We start from the raw sequence: 22,366 nt of genomic DNA on the forward strand, positions 1-22,366 counted from the left end.
TGATTCCTGAGTGATGTTTATTAACTGAGATTTAATACTATAACCCAACTGTTATTCTTATAACATCTCAGATTCAAAGACTGTCTGATGAAGAGGGCTGAGTACCTTTATTCTAAAACAATCAGAAATGCTCTATATTTTCACAAAATCTGACCAATTTCTTTCAGAAATTTTCAGGTTTTGGTTGTGTTTTCTTTTCTGTGACAATCATGTCTCTAGAAGTAAGTACCATATACAAGTCTCCTCCTAGAGTAACTGTTTCCTCCTCTGTCTTTCCCTTCTTTTCTTCCTCTCCCTCCTCAGTCTTTCCTCCTTTTTTTCTAACTAGGGGTTACTTCCACACAGTATCAAAGATTTAGAGGTGAAAGGGACTTTAAAGATTATCTATTCTGTCTTCCTCATTTATAGATGAAGAAATTGATGGTCAAAAAGATAAAATAATTTGACAAGGTCAAACAAGTAGTAGTAGAATGAGAAAAAATAAAGTGCTTTGAAGACCTTAAGCACTATAGAAATGCTAGTTATTTTTATTATTCATAGTGGTAGTGTTTTTCAAATAGGTCAAATAATAATTTCAGAAAAGAGAATATTAGAGATGGTTCTTACCTAGTAATTCTCTCCCCTGAAATGATACCTAAGTAAGGTTTTATTTAAGCAATAGTCCAACAAAGGAGAAGGTTTAGATAAATTGATTAGAACAGAGAATGATACTTTTTTTTAAATTAGAGGATTTGGCTACAAATATGAATGATGTCTTTTTAAAGGTCTATTAAATTTCAGATCTTTCCCACTGTCTATCAAGATTCTGGAAAAGGAGAACAGAAAACTGACTGAAAACATTTTCCTTGAGAACACATCTCTGAAACTATTAACAAGTCAACTTGAATGCATTAGTCACTTAAAAAATCATTTTATGACCAATCTTCAGAAACAAGTAGCATTTTAAATGTACCTTTACCCATTATGTCAACTATATTAAGGATCAAAGGAATGCCAGAGTGACTATCAAAAAAGAAGAGTTGCTAATTGAAACAACTTTATAGAAAAGATGAATTGAAAAAAATAAAAGGGGGGGAACTTAGTGAAGTGTTTTCTGGATTGTGAGGACTAGACTGTATTAACACTTCCTTCATAACGTTGTTGTGAGGAAATTACTTGAATTAACTAACCATAGTTCTCATAGGGCTGCCTTAAGCATCAACTAAGATGGTATGCAAAATATTTTGCAAACTTTAAAAGTGTATAAATGAAAGTTATAAACTTTAAAACACTATATAAATGTCAGGCATTATTTGTACATATGGCTTTCATTCCAGTCTTCATTTGCCCAAGATCTTGTCTTGTCTAAATTTTGCATCTTCCTCTGCTTTTAGCACTAAAGTCTACTCACAACAGGTGCTGAAAACATAATTATTGAACTTAATTGAATGATAGACTAATTCTATGAAAGATCAATTAGCATAAAGATACATTTGAACTAAACTTTTTAGGAAAGACCATGGAGGTCTTTGAGATTAGTCTTAAGGATGAGAAGGATAAAAAAGGAAGGAAAGAAGAGAACAGGAGAAACAGAGGAAAGAAGGAAGAGAGGAAGGGAGGGAAGGAAATAAAGAGAGGAAGGGAAGAAAATAGTAAAAGAAGGAAGAAAAGAAAGAAGGAAAGATGGAAGACATTGTACAGGAGGAATAGGGATGAGGAAACAGCATAAATGAAGTTTCAGAGACAGGAATAAATCTGGAATATTTATGGCATGGTGAGAAGGCAGACCCATTTAAAGTTGAAAGCTTAGTCTAGCGATGCTTAGTATAATCACACTCCAGTGACCTGTTCACAGTAGATAAAAAATTTTAAAAGAAACCTTTAACAACATGACTTCATATGGCATATGTACGCAACAATACTGTTAAATTAATTTGTCACAAATTGACAAGTGTATCCTAGTAGATTTGTCACAGGAATAAAGATGGCAGAATTTCAGAGATGTAATGAGGATGAAAGTTGTGGGGGTGTCATGTGAAAACCTGATGCTTAACTGACTAACTTCACAACCACCAGTGTGCTAGAGTGTATTTTTTTTAAGACTGCATATGCTTCAAATGAAATAGAAAAGATAAAAGAGGGTCCTGAAAATGAAAATTGATCACAAAATGCAATTAATCCAAATATGTCAAGTTTGGGTAAGATAGTTAAAAAACCTTATTTATACTTCTTATGATATATCTCAATAAGAGAGAACATTTTCTTAATTCACAATTTGAGTCTTCCCAGTCAATATGTGAGGTGAAATTCAAACAAGAGCACTTACTGGGCAATATTCAAAGTGTGAATTAAGAAAATGTTTACTCTTACTAAGTTCAGTGTTCTACCCATGTAATGGAGTGGATAGAACACTGGACTTAACGTCAAGAGGACTTTGAATTCCATCTCAGATACTTGCTAGCTATGTAACTCTGAGAAAGTTGCTTGAATTCTCTTTGCTATAGTTACCTCATCTATAAAATGGGAATAATATTACTTGTAGTGCTGACTTCTCTGGTTTATTCTGAGGATCAAATGAAAGAATTCAGGGAAAAGGTTTTGTCAATTTTTGAGAACTATAGAATTGTTTATAATAATTCTTAATCTTGATCTTATCTTATATTCAAAATAGTTGCACTACAAACTGTCCTGGAACAATTTACTAATCTACTATTGTTCTTTTATATTTTTGGCAGGGACTATTTTGACGAAAGACAAAATGTCTGGGGGGTTTATTTTTATTTTTTGCAAATGATATGGCTGTATTTGTATTTAAGCTATTTTCTATGGCCTTGCTTATTACTATCATCATCATTATCACCAGCATCACCATTGCCATCATCAACTTTTTAAAGAATTTGTATAATAAACCTTATCTTTTGATCAGAATATCAATATTATAGACACTGCTTACAAACACCTTTTTTTGTGTGTGTTTTTGTTTTAAGCCAGTCCTTCTAAACACTTACATAGGAATCTATCTTAGATTAAAAACACCAAGAGAAAGAATGAATATTCACAAAAGATTAAAAGGTTAACCATTCTTTTTCACCTTCTTATTTTTCCTCAACCCTTGCTTTAAGATAAAATGCATTTTTTTTTCCTTGAGCCAACCAACTTCCTGGCCCAAGATACAAACTTGCCCTTAAGCACATAGCTCGGAAACAGCCATACCCTCAAGGAGAGCTAAGGTTAAGGTACTCCCAAAAGCCCAGCAGGATCTAGGCCAGAAACTTGACACTTAACCAGTGAGAAAGCTCCAATTACTTGGATAAGGGTGGTCGTGGATTGTTGATTTTTTTCCCCACTTCCCAGGAAAATCTATTAAAATATGGAAACCCCAACCCTTCAATGTGGCATACTGGGAGGATTGTATTCAATTCTATCAGCAATTACCTGTAATACAGGATAAAAATCTTTAAATCCTGAAAGTGAGCCTTGAAAAGGTCAAGGCACAATTGCTGTCAGAAAAAGGTCTCTTTAGGTATGTATCAAGTTAGCTGGTGAAAGACCATTTGCCATTGATCATTGCCTTTTTGGAACACAGATCTCTAAAGTGAGACAAAACAAGGTCTCCCCATATAAATCATCTATCCTTATGGCTAGGGCTTCAAGGTGTTAAATTGTCTCTCTCTAGGTTCCTGCTTCATTAGGACCATGGAAAAGACCTCTCACTGGTTCTAATGAAAAGCTTCAGAGAAATAGAGATACAGAAGTTAGCAGGGGACAGACTGTGTGATGGAAACTGAATAGAAAAGATAACTGTCTTCATGTAAAGTCAACTAACTTTGGCTACACAATGAATCTTCTTATTTGCTATGGAGAAAAAGAGACATCCAACTCAGTCAGGTTCAGTATTGATAATCTCAAAGGCAGAACTCCCCCAATACTAATTGGTTTTGTAAGATCTTTTGGTCATAAAACATTCCCCCTTGGCATGTGCTGAGTAAATAATAGTCTAAGGTCATAGCCACTGTGGAGTTAGAAGAGACCTTAAGTTTCATTTATTCAATTCTTTTATTTTACAGACTAGCAAATAAAAAGCTGTCAAAAAAGAAAATGATTTTCTCAAGTTTGCATAGGTAAGTAAGGGCAGACTCAAATTTGAACCTAGGTCCTCTGACACCAGTTCCAATGCTTGCTCCATCAAACATACTGCTTCCCCTTAAGATTGTGCTTTATTAATCTAGACTAAAATAACAGTATTTGCCAATGGTGAATTGAAAAAGATTTATTTAAGGTAATTAGTAATAATATATTATATTTCTATATCACTTAATGCTGTATAAAATGTTTACATACATGTTATCTCATTTTATTCTCACCACAAATATGAGGGGGATTATTATCCCTATTTTTCATGCAAGAGAATTAAAACCTAGAGAGTAAAATGGCTTTTCCAAAGATCAAAAAAAAAAAACCCTACTTAAAAGCATCTTCATGCTATACCCTGTGGCTTTGCAGCTCATTCTTTTTACGCTGTCTTCCCCAGTTAGAATGCAAACTCCTTGAGGACAGGAATTGTGTTTTTTCCTTGCATTTGTATTTCCAGTGCTTTGCACACTGCCTAGCAAATAGCATTTAATAATGTTTGTCTGTCCATCTATCTATCTCTATTTCTTTCACTTTTTGTTCAATCATTTTCAGTCATGGCTGACCCTGTGAACCCATTTGAAGTTTTCTTGGCAAAGATACTAGAGTGGTTTGTCATTAACTTCTCCAGCTCAATTTACAGATGAGGAAACTGAAGCAAACAGGGTTAAATGACTTGCTCATGGTCACATAACTTTTAAGTGTTTGAGGCCAAATACAAAGTCAGGTCATCCTGTACTCTGTCCACTGCACCACCATTTTTTTATAATACCTGGTTTCAAACTCAACTTTTCCAGGAATCTTTCACAGACTAAACAAATCTGATTCTACTTGTTTGCATCTACAGGAATAGTCCATACTCCTAGCATTCATATACTTTGTTTGAAGTTGACCTCAGTCACAAGGCCAAATCAATACATGCCAAGGGTCTGTATATTTGTTCTTCCTCTCCTCCAAGAAAAAGTAAGCAGGGCCCAAGTGTTCTGTTACTTTGGTATTCTCCATAGCATCTAAGAGTTCTACAAGCATAGCTAATTGCCAATTTGGGCTAGACCACCCTCAAGAAGGTAAATTCCATATTCCCTGTGAAATATTAAAGAGACTGGAGTTTAAATGACTATCTTTGCTTGAATCATTATTCTTTCTCTTAATGTATTGGCTGATCTTGTTTTCATAACACTTCTAGTTGGGTGTGTGTGTGTGTGTGTGTGTGTGTTTAAAAAAAAGTTTTACCACATAGATGATGCCTAGGACAGTGGGAAGAACATTCTACTTGCAATGAAGCTCTTTCATAAGAAACCCCAGTTCTGCTACCACTTAGAATTATGACTTTACAGCTGAAAGGTAACTTAGAGGTCATCTAGACCAATTTCACCATTTTACAGATGAGGAAACTGAGGCCTCTAAAAGTCATATGACTTGCTCAAAGGCATACAAGTCATAAACAGCAGATTCAGGATTTGAACTCAGGTCAATTGAATCAGATCTAATAGTCTTTCTATTCTATTACATACCTACAATGATTGTGTGAGTTTGGATACACAACCTCTCTGAGCCTCAAGTTTTTCATCTGTAAAAAGGTAGAGATAGATTCAGCCTCTAAGGTGTCTCTCAGTAACTAGAACCATCGATTCAAATCCATTATTTTTCTCAAAACACACCATTTTCCTACAATGGTTGACCTTGGTCAAATTACTTAAGCTCTCTAAGCTTTCTTCATCTATAAAATGGAGACAAATTCTACAATGCTGACCCTACTGTGAAGTTCAAATAATAGAATTTATGCAGAGTTGGCATAGAACTATCAATATTGATTCTTCCCTGCCTCCTCCCCTTTGTGGTATGGTGTTCTGCTGGAATTGGAACCCAATACTGTGTTTATCTTAACTAAAACTGAATTCAAAAAGCTTACAAATTCCTTTAATTATTCATATCAAATGACCTGAAATTGTTTCACGGCTCTTATCAATAATTTTGGTACTTTAGGACCAGAGTTATTGTCATTTTAAGTGTAGCCCAAAATAGCAGAAAAAAAAATCTTAATTAATTTTAATTGGATAAGGGGGGAAGACCTGCTACTGTTGCCGATTATTAAAGAAAGATTTAGAGATTGAAGACAGAAGATTTAAGACCACTGAAGATGAAGGAATTTGCAGCTCTCTGGGATGTTAAAACTGCTCAGGATTTTATTATGGCAAAATATTGTTATAAAATACACAGGCCAAAGTTAGTAAGAAAAGCAGTAAGTAGCCTGAGAACAAGCCAAATGAAGTCTGAGAGAGAGGGGGCATAAGAAAGAGAGAGAGGGACAGAGACAAGGGGAGGGGGGAGAGACAAAGAGACAGAGAGAGAGAGAGAGAGAGAGAGAGAGAGAGAGAGAGAGACGGAGACGGAGACACAGAAAGGGAGGAGGGAGAGGGAGAGGAAGAGGGAGAATAAGAGAGACAGAGACAGAGAGACAGAGAGAGAGTGAATAAGAGAGAGACCGAGAGAGGGAGAGAGAGAGAAAGAGAGAGAATAGGAGAGACAGAGACAGAGACCAGAGGGGAGAGAGAGAGAGAGAGAGAGAGAGAGAGAGAGAGAGAGAGAGAGAGAGAGAGAGAGACAGGCAGCCAGGCTTGGCTTAACCAGGCCACAGTGAAAGACCCATGGTGCTCCACGAGTTAAGGAAGAGCATGAGAAAACCCCATCCTTCTGGAAGAAGCAAAGTCCCTGAAGGCGATGATAATCTTTTAAACACCCTTCAACACCACAGAGGGTGGTGCTTGGGGAGTGGTCTTACACCTTGGTCCAGGTATCTTCCAATGGCAAGCTATATACTGGTCCTGCCTGCCCCAAGGTGCTCGACACCCCAAGTTCAACATATCATTTCTACCTAGGCCAAGGTTAAGTGAAAAGGAAAATGGGGGACAAGATACAAACAACAGTGTCCAGGAAAGCAGGATACAATCAACAGAGGGTCAGTCTACATCTGCAGAGCAGGGAACTTCCACCCATTTAATAAGATTTAACAGCATTTAAGATTATAGATTTTGTTTCTACTACAGTCAATTTTCTACATCATTTCTAGAGGTAAAGTCACTAACTTTGAACCATTATTGCAAATTTGTTGATGTCATAAACAGTAGTTGCTGACACAATAATCAACCTATCATACTAAAAAGGGTAGTTGATTGGGGGTTAGTGGCTGTGGATTAAAATCCTTACTCTTTCACTTAGTATATGAATTTATTCAAATTCTTTTCCCCTCTATGTTTCAGTTTCTATTTCTGCAAAATGAAGTATGCACAATTTCTAAGGTTCTTTCTAGCATTAAATTCAAACTTCCTCTACCTCTTTGAATAGTTTGCCAAGACTCCAAATGAGAAATGGCAAATAACTGGCATGGGTTTATCTTCTTCATGTATGGCATTGGGCAAGTCCCTTGACTCTGAACATTTTCTCACATCTGTGAAACAAAATTAAAGACCTTTCAGATCTTAATCTATGATCCCTACTCAATATAATTTCCACCTAAGCCTTCACCTTTTATAAACTAGTCTCCATTCTAGGAAATTACAAGCAGCTCCTCTTCACTATAGGTTTAGGAATTTCTATATTAGAATATATCTTCCACAATAACAAGGATGCATATGAAAAGGCAAGATAGAGACAATGAATCTCACTGTTAGATTGGCAAATAAAGTTAAGAGTTTTAAATGTTGCTCCATGATAAGATTCTACAGCAAGAAAAATAAAGTGAACACAAGGGAAAAAATCTTTATACAAGAAATACTTTAATTACTTGATTCCCCAAACAAAATTCATAATGCTCTAAACTGACATTTTTCCTTACATTTAAAAAAAATGACCCACAGGTAAATTTGCAACAATTTCTTTTGAAACATCAAAAAAATTAAACAAGAGATTAAAAATAACAGTTTACTTTAAATAATTCAATGTATTTAATTAAATAAACCTACTCTGGTAAAAAACAACATGATTCTATCATAAGAAAGGACCTAAACACCAATCCTAATGAAAATAAAATGCAAACATTTTCCTACCTGACCTCAAACATTTTAATTCATTCAAATTTTAGTTTAACAGTTTTAGTTGAAAGAAAAAGAAAAGAGAAAAAGAAAAAAGAAAAACATGAACTCTTTGCTTCCCATCCATTACTTAGATTCTTCTTAAACCCTAAATGGATAAATTCTTAGTGAATATATAACTGAGTATAAGTCAAACAAGGTCTGCTGAAATTAATCCTCTCCCTCAAGTACTTTACTGGGTTTTAATCCCAAGGCAGATGATCTTTGTGAATACCTAGTCCCATTCCAAAGATTTCCTTACCTTAATCTTCAGAATCTCAGTAGAAATGTGAAAAGGAAAAAATATTTAGAGGAAATAAAAAGCTAGCAGATCCATTAAATTCTCTCATACTAAGACAAATGCTCTTTGGAAATGCAAAGACTAATATTTTCCACTTCTTAAGTATTTTATCAGTTTCATAAATTGATAGCCAACATTTTCAAATTTTCAATATAAAAGTCCACATGACAGGATAAAGATATTTTCAGTAAACATCTCAATTCTGTTTTCAAATGTCAACAATGCAGTTTAGACAAATCTTGTCATAAAATAAATCAGACAATTATAGGAAACCAGAAGGGAAGATGGGGTCATAAAATTCAAGGTCAATGAGGTTTATGAATTTTTAAATTAACTCTTAACCTTTGGGGCTTCACCTATTCCTAGGCATTAATATAATAGTCTTATTGCTAAACTTATAAATTTAATAGCCATAAAAGCTTTTGAAGGGACATCTGTTAAGCAAATACAAAAGTGGCTTGTAAAAAAACAGAGAAATGTAGACATCACCTTGAGAATATTCAATTGACCCATAGCTTTCAAGTCACTAACGTGTCCGGAACATCCAATTTCAAACAATCACTATTTAGGTGTCGATCTGAAACCCATAAGCAAATTAAAGTAACTTAAAAAAGGTTTTCCTCTATCAAATATTTAAATGAACCCTAGTCATCATAATGATGTACATGAACTTTCTCCAGATAAGAAATAAGCAGAAGGGGAAAGGATTTTAGTTAAACTGATGAAATATTATTGAACAAAAATTTCTATCTCCTTAATAAATGAATAAAATAAACTAGCCTGTAAAGCCAAAACCACATGATTGAGTTAAAAATCAAAACTCATTACTCTAAAAGATGCTCCAATATAAAATACCCTTTTGAATGTTAGTAGATAAATTTGTTAAAGCTAGTCACATATGTCATCCAATTTCTCTTGCGACAGAAAGTAAATAGCTTTACTATAATTCTTGGCAGATGATCAGACTATATACAATGAGTAACATCAAACTTTGTTTTTCTTTTTTCTAAAAGTGCACTTGAGGACATCTTGTATACTAAGGAACAAAACATGCAACACAAACATTGCAAAGGACCAACAGCCCTTCCCATCAAAGGTAGCTCTCCTTTCCAATCCTGAAAATGATTTTTAGTATCTGCTCAGAACTTTCATTTCACAGAGTGATAACGTGACTGTCACCATCATGAGAAAAAGACCCCGGTTGTCCTCTCTGATGGCCTTACTTACTGACAAATATGTTCTCCCTCCTGATCCTCTTCTGTCTCCTTGACATTGCCCCAGGGAATGGAGAAGCTCTGCCAGCTCTCTCCTCCATCCAAGTCTTCATCCATGGCAGAAGAATGCCAAAATAACTGGAGATTTCCCGGGAGTAAAAAGAAGTAGTTCTGTTCCTGAGCCCTTTCAGAAGAAGAATGATTATACCTTGTGAAAAAGAAAAAAAAAAAAACACTAGCTAAAAAAGAAGAGCATGGGAGGCAGGAGAGTCAGAATCAATGCTGAGGGGCCAGTCATATTTCACTCTTCAGCTACTTAGAAACCAGATATGCCTAAGAGATCATGTGCTTTGAGTGATTTGAGGATACAATGATTGCAAGGAAAGCAGTTTTATCTTTCCTAAATTATTAATGGGGACATTTTCTTAGAAATGACTAGAGATTCATAGGCTGGCCTACCCAGCAAGAAGGCTATCTGGATTTATGGAAGGTTTACTAATCTAGGAGTTAGGAAATATGACTTCTGGTTCTGTTGCTAACCCTCTGGCTTATTTAGCATTTTCAACTAATTATAATTAAAATTATCCTGTGTTGAAGATAATGTAATGTGCTCAATGCAGCATACCAGCTTCTTCTAAATAAATAAAAGAAAATTCACCTCCTTTCTATTTAAGAGTGGCTACCAAATTGAACAATTAACATAAAATGCTTGAAGTTCCATATTAGAAATTATTTTGTAACTGCGAAATAAAACTAGCAACCATCTCCTTAAAGACTTTCCAGAATTGTAAAGTGTCCTTTCAATAGAAAGAACACTGAATCTAAAGTTAGAAGATCTAGACTTAGACCACAACTCTGGTACTAAAATATCTGTGACCTTGGCACCAAGTCACTTTACCATTTTGATATTTTTTTGTCACACTTACCAATATGATAGTCAAGAGGTAAAAACTCAGGACTGTTTTAGTTCACATTTCTTTTATCTTTAGTGATTTGGAATAGTCTTTCATCTGGGTATTGATTGCCAACAGTTCTCTGGACCACAGTTTCCTCTTCTGTAAAAAAAGAGGGGAGTGGATTACATGACTTTACAAGTCCCTTCTAGACTAGATCCTAGGATTCTATGTCTAATCTATATTTTAAAACCTATGAATAAATGTTAATATGGAAGAAGGAGACAAGATAGAAGAATACAGGTAGTAACCCAGATGAACTCTCCCAACATTGCCTTCCAAACAATTTTAAAATAACTCAAATCAAGTTTTGGTGTGGCAAAGTCAACAAAAAATCAGACTAAGACATTTTTCCAGCCTAAAACAACTTGGAAAGAGGCCAGTGATAGGACAGGGCAAGGCAGGGGTCAGTCCTGATAGCAACAGCAGTTTCAGAAGCTCTCAACCCAGAAACAGTAAGGGATTGGACAACTGGTCAGAAAAAACAGACCTTTTGCTAGTATTAAGTGCAACTGAGGCTCACTGGAAATTCAATTACAATAAACAGTTCTGATAGAGTTCTAGGGTAGAGAGGAGCATTTGTGATGGGTCACAAGGGAGCAGGGGCCCTGGTCACAAGTTCTAAGTTGTAAAGGAGCAATAGAGCTTGTGACTACAGGGGACCAGGTGCCCTTCCTGGATAAAGACCAAAGCTCAGTCCAGGAGAACAGTGATCACACCTCTTCCCAGATCATACCACCTTTAAAGCAAAAATTTGCAGACTCCAGAAAAACCTCTAGAAATAGGGGCATGAAAAAGTCTGAAGCTTGGTACAGTGCCTCCTCACCTCCAGGTGAGTCGAAACCAACATTAACATAAAGTTCAAAGTCAAGAAACAGATTGGGAAAATGAACAAACAACAACAGCAACAAAAGGAACTGAAAAAAGCTAATATGGTGACAGAAAAGACTATGCAAAAGACAATAATATGAAAACAGTTGTAAGCAAAGAAAAATACAAATTAGGTTCAAACACAACAAGAAGTTAAAGAGAAAAGGAATAGAGAATAATTAGGAAGGAAATGAGACTAATGAAGGAAAATTATGAAAACAGAATTGTTTGCCTTAAAAAAAGGTACAAAAACACGGAAGAAAAAAATCTTAAAAAATAGAATGAACAATTCCTAAGGGCAGCTAGGTGACACAGTGAATAGAGCACAGGCCCTGGAGTCAGGAGGACTCATCAAGGGCAAGTCACTTAACCCCATTGTCTTACAAAAAAAAAAAGAAAAAAGAAAAGAATTCCTTAAAAAGCAGAACTGACCAAATGGGAAAAAAAAGAGATACAAAAGTTCATGGAAGAAAATAATTGCTTAAAAATTAGAAGTAGGCAAGTGGAAACTAATGAATTCATGAGATATTAAGAGACAATAAAACAAATCAAAAAAAATAGAAAAAATAGAAGAAAAGTGAAATCTCTCATCAGAAACACAACTCACCTGGAAAATAAATCAAGGAGAGATAATTTAACAACTATAAGACTACTATCAGAAAAAGAGCCTAACTTATTTCAAGAAATTATAAAGGAAAACTGACCCAACGACTTAGATTCAGAGGGAAAAAAATATGGATGGAATCCTACTATCACCTCCTGAAAAAGATTCCCAAAATGAAATTCTCAGGAATTTTATAGCCATTTCTAGAGCTCTCAGGTCAAGGAAAAATATTACAAGCATCCAGAAAGAAACAATTCATATCTCATAGAGACACAGCCAGGATCACATAAAATTTTAGCAACATCTATGTTAAAAGAGTGGAGGACTTGGAATATGATATTCTAGAAGGCAAAAGAGCTATGGTTACAATCAAGAATAATTTATACAGCCAAACTAGTATGATCTTTCAGAAGAATGAACTAGAAATCAGAATCCAACAATATATTATTTACAATACATACACTTGAAACAAAAAGACAAATACAGAGCTAAAATAAAAAGCTGAGACAGAATCTATTGTATTTTAGCTAAAATAAAAAAGGTAGGAGTAACAATCATGACTGCAAATAAAGCAAAAGCAAAACTAGACCTTGTTAAAAGAGATAATCAAGGGGCAACTAGGTGGTGCAGTGGATAGCCCTGGAGACAGGAGGAACTGAGTTCAAATTTGGCCTCAGACACTTAATAACTACCTAACTGTGTGACCTTGGGCAAGTCATTTAACCTCACTGCCCTGCAAAAAAAACAAACAAAATAAAAGATAATCAGGGAAACTATATCTTGCTAAAAGGTACCAAAGATAATGAAGTAATATGAAAAAATTTTATAGTATGTTTCTCTGATATAGGTCTCACATCTCTTCTGTGTGTGTGTATGTGTGTGTATACACACACACACATATATACATATATAGGACTGAGACAAATTTATAAAAAAAAACTTCCCCAAATAATAAATGGTCAAATGATTCCAAAAGGCTTATCATGAAAAAAGGCTATTCACCTTCAGAGAACTAATCTGAAGGATAATTTTTTCTTTTTTGTGAAATGTCTAATATGGAAATGTTTTACATGATTTCACATAAATAATGGATATTCCATTTGCCTTTTCTCAGTGGGTGGAAGAATTGTGGGAGGGAGGAAAAGAATTTAAAACAAAATTTAAAAAAGAAAAGAATGTTAAAAATAAATATTAAATTTAAAATGTAAAAACATAAACAAATGTTAATGTGAAAAGAGTACATGGAATGCCTTGATATGGTACTTTTAGATTACAAAATACTTTATCTGAGCTTTATGACAGCTCTAGGAAATAAATACTCATATGGATCTGGAATCATAACAAGGTAGATATTTCTTCCCATGATACAAATTGCAACTAATTCATATCTTCCCTCTCCTGTGTAACTTTTGTCCATGTCCTTTGAGAAGTTCATCACAGGAAGACCACTAATATAATGGAAATCTTCCTTACTTTCTTTTGATGATCACAGAGCAAAGGGGTTGTCTGTTGGGTATCCCTTGCTCTTGCTGCATGACCATCCCATGTTCATTTTCTTTTTGTTTTGTTTTGTTTTTGTTTTTGTTCTTAGGTTTTTGCAAGACAAATGGGGTTAAGTGGCTTGCCCAAGGCCACACAGCTAGGTAATCATTAAGTGTCTGAGGCTAGATTTGAACCCAAGTACTCCTGACTCCAGGGCCAGTGCTTTATCCACTGCGCCACCTAGCCGCCCTTATGTTCATTTTCAATCACACTTTTCTTTGATGGTATACTTGAATCTGCTTCTCCCTATTTCCTTATTCATTATGTATTACAGTTTACTCACATTCACCAGATGTCTCGTTATTGTCCTCTGAGCAATATTCATTTGTGATTCTTTGGACATAAAGTCATACCATACTACCACTAGAATATTATTGTTAAAAGGAAGGACTTTCATTTTAGAAAAAAGAAATAGAGATTAAAGGTATGCTTACCTCTATTTTACAAATGAGAAAACTGAGGCTCTAAAAATTTAAGTAGATACTTATGGTCATGAACTTAGAAGTCTTAAAAGATGGGCTGCAGGACCAGTTCTCTCCCAGCTCTAATTTTAGCACTCTTTCCACAATTCTGCCTCTCAACAGATATATAGGGAAAGCTCAGTTGGGTAGTGGCTTTTTTCCTCCAAGAACATAGACCATGTTTTTACTAACAAATCTTTTGGCAGAAGAGGAATACAATTTTCAGTTCAGATCAACATGTGTGATGGTTAGTTAGGTAAAATTTTAGATATATGTTATGGTCCATATGTCTGTGGAAATGAGCCAATTGGTCTACCAAATGTGGAGAAACACTTAAAATCAGTTTTTTTTAAAAATCTATGACACTTATACCAAATGACTTAGCCTCCTACTTCACTGAGAAGATTGAGGTCATCCAACTGGAGCTCATTCAACACTGCTCCTCCACTCTCCAAAACTTTTCCACTTCACCTATTTTTATCTCTTTCCATCTTGTCTCAGAAGAAGATACACCGTCCTTGATCTCATCATGTCCTATTTTTTCCCTGTCCTTGCTTCATTAATCATCCCTTATTTCTTATGCATTTTCATAATCTCCTCCATGTTTTTTTTTTCCTTTTGGTCAGAAGGTTTTATTATTCCTAAGCAAGTGATCTTTGAATCTTCCTATAGCATCAAATTGCCATTCTCTTCTCTCTGTCTCTGTTTCTCTGCCTCTCTCTCTGTTTTTCTGTCTCTCTTTCATTGCCAAACTTGATGAACTGATTAGACCACTTCCATTTGATCAATATCTACTCAAAATTATGTGTTATGGACCAAAATATATCTTTTAATTTTGCTGGAATTGTAGAAGGTTTGCAAAAATGATCTATGGTTATAAGTCTATTTTATGATTCTTAGGAACACTTGCATGTGTACCCAACAAAAACTAATACAACCACAAAGAAATTTTCCACTTACCTATTGGCATGTCTCTCTTCTCCATTTTCATATAACCCCAGAAAATAAATCTGTATATATTAGGTAAAATCTATCATTAAAGATTTGTTTGACTTAATTGACAACATTCCTGATGTATTTCACAAAACTCACCCTTCCAAGTTCATCCTTTATTTATAAAGTGAGCCAGTGATATCACATGGTGATATCTTGGCTTACATATGAATTGAAGTGAGGCAGAATTGCACAGTCTTCACTGTCATTATCTCTTCCTGAGACACCATAGTCCTGTGATGGTCTAAGATGCAGTAGATGACCATGGCAACTTTGATGCTGACCAAGCTCTGGCTTTGATGTCTGTGAGTTACCCTCAGTCTGGTTTAGCACATCTACCAAGATGATTTTACCTTGATGTAACTGATGTGCATGCTACAGCTTTTTAGACCCACAGTTGAGAGGAGAGGGACCAGTAAACCCCAAGGTGAATCAATAGCCCTGAAAAGGGCTTTACAAGCCCTCATATTAGAGATGCATGTTCTCCATGAATATCCCAACTAAGTTCAAGTAAGCATAGACTGAAAACTATTAATCCAACCTGCAGGCAAGTTCATGGCCAGTGAGAAATCATAAAATGAAGATCTAGAAGTGGAAAATGAGGTGCCACCATTCCTCCTCAATAATCAAAACAGAGAAACTCAAACTATAGATCAAAAAGCAGGAACAAAGATAGCATGCCAGGAAAATATATATTTATACATGATTATACTACTTCTGCCCAAAGATTGTTCTTGTTTTGTTGGTGATGATGATGATGATGCTTTGTCCTTCGTTCTCAAAGAGGACTATGACATCAGAGAGGTGATGCCATGACAAACATGTGAATTGGATTTGAATGAGGGGGTAGTATGCTAAGTCACTAGTCTCACTTTTTCCTCCAGAGCAATCTGGGTCCAATGGTCAGATATGAATCAGGATGATGACAGATGACCCTGGATACAAGGTATTTCAGGTTAAGTGACTTGCCCAAGCTCACACAGCTAGTAAGTGTTAAGTGTCTAAGGCCGGATTCAAACTCCTGTCCTGACTGCAAGGCCAATACTATATCCACTGTACCACCTAGCTACCCAAAAGGGAATATGTCACCCAGAAATTGAACCTGGGTCACAAGAATGGGAATCTTGCATGATACCACTATACCAGCAGCATATGAATACAAAGGTCCAAGAGGTACCCCTAGAGATTACTAAAAAACAAAGACTGAGTGATGTGTATGATAAAACAATTATATCTCACCCTCACTAGTACTAGTTAGTTGTAGAAGCAACTTATTCCCAGTATCACATCTCCTATCTTCCATTTCCTTGATTTCACACAAATTATCTTTCTTAATACCTGGAATGCTCTCCATCCTGATCTCTGCCTTTTGAAACCCCTATTTTCCTTCAAATCTCAGTTCAAATGCCACTCCTATAGGACTAGAGACTCTTTTCTGAGTCCCTTATTTGTTAATGTTTACTCCTTCCACCAACATTACTTGATATATTATGTTTATTTTTCTATTTATTTCTTTGTGTAACTTTCCCTTAGAAGAAAGTAAATTCCCTAAGAGCATAATGGTTTCATTCTTGCTTTTGAATCCCATGTGGTATCTGACTTGTAGCAGCCACTTATTAAATGCATTTTTGGATGGAATCAAATTGTTCAGAATAACTGAAGAAAAGTGGAATTAAGGACATATAATTGAATGCATTATATTCTTTCCATGATCAAGGAGTGTGAAATCTCAGCATTGTGTAAATCTCCAAGATAAGAGGGACCAGTCACCCAAATCATATTAGTTCACTTCAACATATTTTTTTTTTGCAAGGCAGTGGGATTAAGTGACTTGCCCAAAGTCACATAGCTAGGTACTTATGAAGTGTCTGAGGTCTGGATTTGAACTCAGGTCCTTTCACTCCAGAGCCAATGCTCTTTCCATTGCACCACTTAACTGCCTCTCGACATGTCATCTTCTTAGCATCTAGAGGTTATGAGCTAGACTTTTTATGTCCCCTCATCCCAACTATTCATAGATCCTTCATAGACTCATTTGAATCTATACTACTCTACTGAAATTGTTCTGCTCTCCGAATCCTCAAATTTCATGGTCTTTTTAAAGTTTTCTTCCTCTTTGAATTCTCTGCAGCATTTGGAAATGTTGACTATGACCTCTTTCTAAATATTCTCTCAACTTCAAAGAGAAAACATTCTCTTTCCTTTTAAATGTTTTATTGAAGCTGTTTTCATTTTATTCACAGAGTTGTCATACTCCAATGACTAATCCTGCCTCCCCAAATCTTCCTTATAACAAGTATAGTTAAACAAGAACATCAATTCTCTGTTTTAAAATGTTTACTTGATTCAATGCATGTCTTCTTTGTCAAGCGGTAAAAAGGCATGTTTTACTGTCAGTCTGCTGAAGTCATAATTGCACAATGCATTGATCAAAGTTAATAAATCTTTAGATGCTATTTTCCTTTTCATTATTGTTACTCTGCTTCTGTTTGCTTTATTCTGCATCAGTTCATAACAAGATTTCCCAAGGATTTTCGAGTTCATTACATTCATTACTTCTGGAAATCAGTAACATTCCATTATATTCAAATACCATAATTTGTTTAGCCAATTCCTTCAGTTTCCAGTTTTTTAATATAATAAATAATGTCACCAAAATTAAAAAAAAACTTGGGTCCTTTCTCTCTGTGTCTGTAAGTTCCTTGGGGTATAAGCCTAGTAGTGATGATGATGGGAAAATACCCCCTTTAGGGAGGTTGAAAGATTGGGTATGTTGGGGGAGGGTGAAAAAGTCATCAAAACTGATTCAGGAGGGTGAGAAAGACTTAGATTTAAATTCACTGGTTCTTACAAAGCTCACAAGTTATGGAAAGTTCTCAGGTAACTACATAAACTTCACAGGTGACCACAAGTAGTTCACAGTTTGAACTCTCTAGTGAAGTACTAAGATGGTGAACTACTTAAAGGAGAGAAGTTGATGTTAGAAAAGACTAAAGAGTTTAACAGGAAAAAGGAAGGAAAGTAGCTTAATTAAATATAGATCTAGCCACATGGAGCAGGGGGCCTTACTGGTAGTTACAGGCTGGTAAAGGAATAGCCAAGTTGAAACAGAGAAAGAGAAAAGAAAAGCTTAGATCAAGATAAATCTAGCCACATATTGTTCCAACCATGTGGGTCTAGCAGAGAGAGAGAGAGAGAAAGCAGAAGGGGAAAAAAGCAAAAAGGGAAGAGACCCAATGTCAGAAGAAATCTCAACTACCTTTCTAGTGGTGGGACAAGAGTGGTGCTTGAGGAGTGGTTTAGTACCTGACTCCAGGTATTCTCTAATACCTTTACTGTAGGAGAGTTCTCCAAGAAGTGGCTAAGAATACTCACCAGATATAGGTTTCTGTGGCTTATGTACTAGTACTAAGTGCTAAGACTTTTTCTGTCCCAAAGAGGATGATCAAGAGTCCAACTTGACTTCACAAATAGAGAGAATGGAGAACTCCCTCCAGAGTACAGGGAATCCTCAAAAAAGATTAAAGCACTTGTTCTGTGCCCTGCTTCAATGGTATTCTAGGTCAAAATAGATATACAATTTAATTACCTTTTTGGTACCCAATGCTTTGCAGCAGTTTCATTGGAATAATTCATACCTTGACCAAGATTATATTAGTGTGCCTACACTCATAGCAATTGTCAATTTTCTCTTTTATCATCCTTTTCCATATGATGGGCAGATGGTAGAACTCAACATTTCTCTTATTGTTAGTCATTTCAATAATTTTGTCATGTGGTCGTTGATTGCTTGCATTTATTCTTTTAAAAACTGATTGTCTCCTTTGACATTTAATCAATTGGGAAATGGCTCTTGTTCCTATTCATCTCAATGAATTCCTAATATATCTTGGATATGAAAGAATCTGTGTTACAAAGGTTGCTATATTCTTTCAGTTTAACCATTTTCCTTATAATTCTATGCTGATTTTGTTTGTGCAAAAGCTTTTCAACTTTCTTTTCTCTAAGACTTTACATAGTATTTTCCTTCCACTTCTCTGAAAATTTTTTTAGCTTCTTTTTTGTGTTGTTCCCCCCCCCAGCCCGATTTCAATTGTAAACTATGAGAACTGCCTTTCTTTTTTTGTATTTGTTCCTTTCATAGAGTAGAGGCTTAATAAATGTTTACTGATTAATTAACAAGTCTTATCACCTTACTAAACTGTAAACCACTTGAGGGCTAGTACCAATAGTGTGGTAGTAAATATTTTAAAACTAGTTCTCTAGGGGGGAAGATATATAGAACACACTTTTTCTTTTTAAGATTTTTCAAGGCAATGGGGTTAAGTGGCTTGCCCAAGGCCACACAGCTAGGTAATTATTAAGTGTCTGAGGCCAGATTTGAACCCAGGTACTCCTGACTCCAAGACCAGTGCTCCATCCACTGCGGCACCTAGCCACCCCAGAACACACTTTTAAATTTAATTTTCATTATTAATGCTTTCTTCATATCTCTTTCAAAAAAGTCTAGACAGTCCACAAACAACAAATCATTCCTGATGTGTAAGTAGCATTTGCTGATTCTTCAAAGTATAAATGCTCATGCACATTATAATAGGTCCTTAATGGATATTTAGTGAATTAAATCAAATGAAGCATAATAAAACTTTGACCTGTAGGAATTTAATCTAACACATTAAAATATTTCAACAAACAAATATTTACTGAGAGCTAAATATCTGAAAAACAGTGAAGTAGCCATCTGAAGCCAAGTTCTTACATTCTGACTAACTTGCCAAGTATCCTCAAGAGTGTTGATTATTTAATTTCCTAGGCTTATCAGAGATGCTGGTCATTTGGAATTTGCAGAGATAACAAATCTTCCAAAGTTGTTGACATTTAATTTTGTTTTGAATGACCTTTAGTGGTTGTCTTAATCTGGCAACATATATTATTAAGAATAAAATGAACCAAAAGGAAAAAACCATGAAAGGCAATACTGGTATTATGACTAGGGAGCAGGTCTTAGAGCCAGGAAGACCTTAGGTTCTCGTTCCACCTCTGACATATGTTTCCTGTGAGTTCCTGGGCAAATCACTTCTACTTTCATTGCTTTAACCAATACTTTCAGTCTCTAAGTTGCATAAAAGAGTTTACCTTCACACCACTAGAAGGGAAATTCTTTGCCTGGGAGTTCCTTACATCAGTGAAATAATAGATTCAGTTCCTCTCTCATTCAAAACCAGATCTAACTCAAGAGAATCATAAAAAGTTCCCTTAAGGAATAAAGTATCACCAACAGTAAAGCAAATTCAACATGCAAATTATTATAATATTATTAAATCATTAAAGATATATACAGGTATATAGTTCTGCAAATCATTATATTATGAAATAGTCACTACTTTTTTAATGAATATACATCTTTATACTTTTCCTCACATTAACTTACAAATATATACTATTAGGGCATTAAATTGCCTTGTAAATAATCCAACATAATTGTTTACTCAATAAAATGATAAACTAATTTTAAAAAAAGACCTCAAGTGAGATCAAATGCTTTATATAATGTTAAATACCTCAGTTACTTTAAGTGGATCATGTAGTAATAATTTTCTTTCTTATGAAATAAATGAAACAAAGTTCTGAAAATATATTTTAAGATTAAAAAGTAAACTAGTCTGAATATTTTGAAAGTACTGTTTATAGAAAACAGATGACAAGTTTGAAATTTAAAAAAAAAACTATTTGTACTTCATAAAATCTCCAGGAAAGGTAAAAACTTAGATTTTGAAGAGAATGTTTTAGGGTTTCATTATATCTAGAGCAGATGAATTTTTCACATGACAATGTGCCATAGAATCACACTGAAATGGAAAGGACATTGAAAAAAATCTTTTCCAGATCACTGTTAAAAGAATTTTGTTTAAATGTATCCAAGTCAAGGGGTTGTCTGTTCGTGAAGATGTTGAAGGATAGAAATTCCTCCTTATTTCTAAACATATGTCTTACTTTAAACTCATTTCTTTTTGTTCAGTCCTTCCCAGATGTGCAATCTTTATCCCCACCCCCATCCCCATTCTCTTGATTCCAGTAATGAAATCAACCTTTAGCTTTCCTTTCCCTGATTAAAACCACCCATTTCCTTTTGTCTTTTCTATTATGACATATTTTCCCTCTAACTTTCATCATCTATTCTTTGTTTTCTGAGCTTTCTCTAATTTATTTGCATCCTTTATTAACTGTAGTGACCAAAATTGAATACAATGCTATAATGAAGTCCTGACTAATGCAGAGTGTTTGCCTTTCCCTTGTATATCATACTTCTTTGATATATTCTAATATGATCTTGAATTTTTTCATAGTTAAATTAGAATGCAGCTTGTTGTATTCAGCCAAGATCTCATGGTATTTTTCTTCTGTATTTAGTTGTCTTTTCCTAATTCATATCCAAAATGTTGGGAGTCTGACTTTGTTATTGTTTTTTCCTATGCTGATGCCTCAGAATATGGAAGTGACCCTGGGTTTTTGAAAGTTGTGCAAGTAGAACATAAGTTCTGGAGTGACAGATTTGTGTGTCTATATTCTGAGGACCAGCCCCAAATCAGAGAGGTTTATCATAAGGAATAATAGGATCATGGATCTAGAGCTGCAAAGGACCTCAAGAGTTCACCTAACACTTTCATTTGTAGATGCAAAAAGTAAGATTTTAAAAAGTTAACTTAGCCCAAGGTGATTCAAAAAGAAAAAGAGATAGTCAAAATTTGAATTCAGGTCCTCTAATTCTAGAAACTCTTTCTACCAGGAGGTAACTATTTTTTTTAATTGTCCAGATCAATTCATTAAAAACTGTCTGAAAGATGAGAGGAAAGGAGATTGTGAAATAGTAATATAATTATAAATTTTTCTTAATAAAGTTAGTTGCAATGTTGAGAAAATGGTTACCTTTTCTGTGACATCTCTCTTTCCTGAATGGGTAGAAAGTACTCAGGTTATTTGAATAATATTTTTGACCTAGAAAGAAAAGCAGGGCCTAGAGGAATATTGAATAAAATTGGAGTACCTTATTATATTTATAGGTCCTTGGAAATTGTTGGTATTGCACGTAATAGCGTAACAGCTAGCAACTGGGAGTTGAATGCGTTAGACTATGATTTTACCCAGATCCAATCTATTGTCACTAAAGGATACCTATTCCAAGGTGACAGCTGCTTGTTTGTGTTCTTATGCCTGAGATCAGAGCTCTACAGAACGTGAGAGGCTTCA

General features: G+C 35.0%; 1 long non-coding RNA gene across 4 annotated transcripts in view; it reads right to left on the minus strand.

The window, feature by feature from the left end:
• Positions 1-22,366, minus strand: part of LOC141492064 (uncharacterized) — a 41,200-nt gene that overhangs the window by 17,275 nt on the left and 1,559 nt on the right. Inside the window, exons 1-3 of one of the 4 annotated variants that reach the window (XR_012469843.1) lie at positions 15,660-15,823; positions 10,622-10,750; positions 9,709-9,903 (exon numbers count right to left, since the gene is read on the minus strand). This is a non-coding gene — a long non-coding RNA (uncharacterized LOC141492064). The other 3 variants (XR_012469842.1, XR_012469845.1, XR_012469844.1) reach the window with 3 other exon arrangements.

This window comes from Macrotis lagotis, chromosome 6 (assembly GCF_037893015.1).
Source record: "Macrotis lagotis isolate mMagLag1 chromosome 6, bilby.v1.9.chrom.fasta, whole genome shotgun sequence".
Lineage (NCBI taxonomy): Eukaryota > Metazoa > Chordata > Mammalia > Peramelemorphia > Peramelidae > Macrotis > Macrotis lagotis.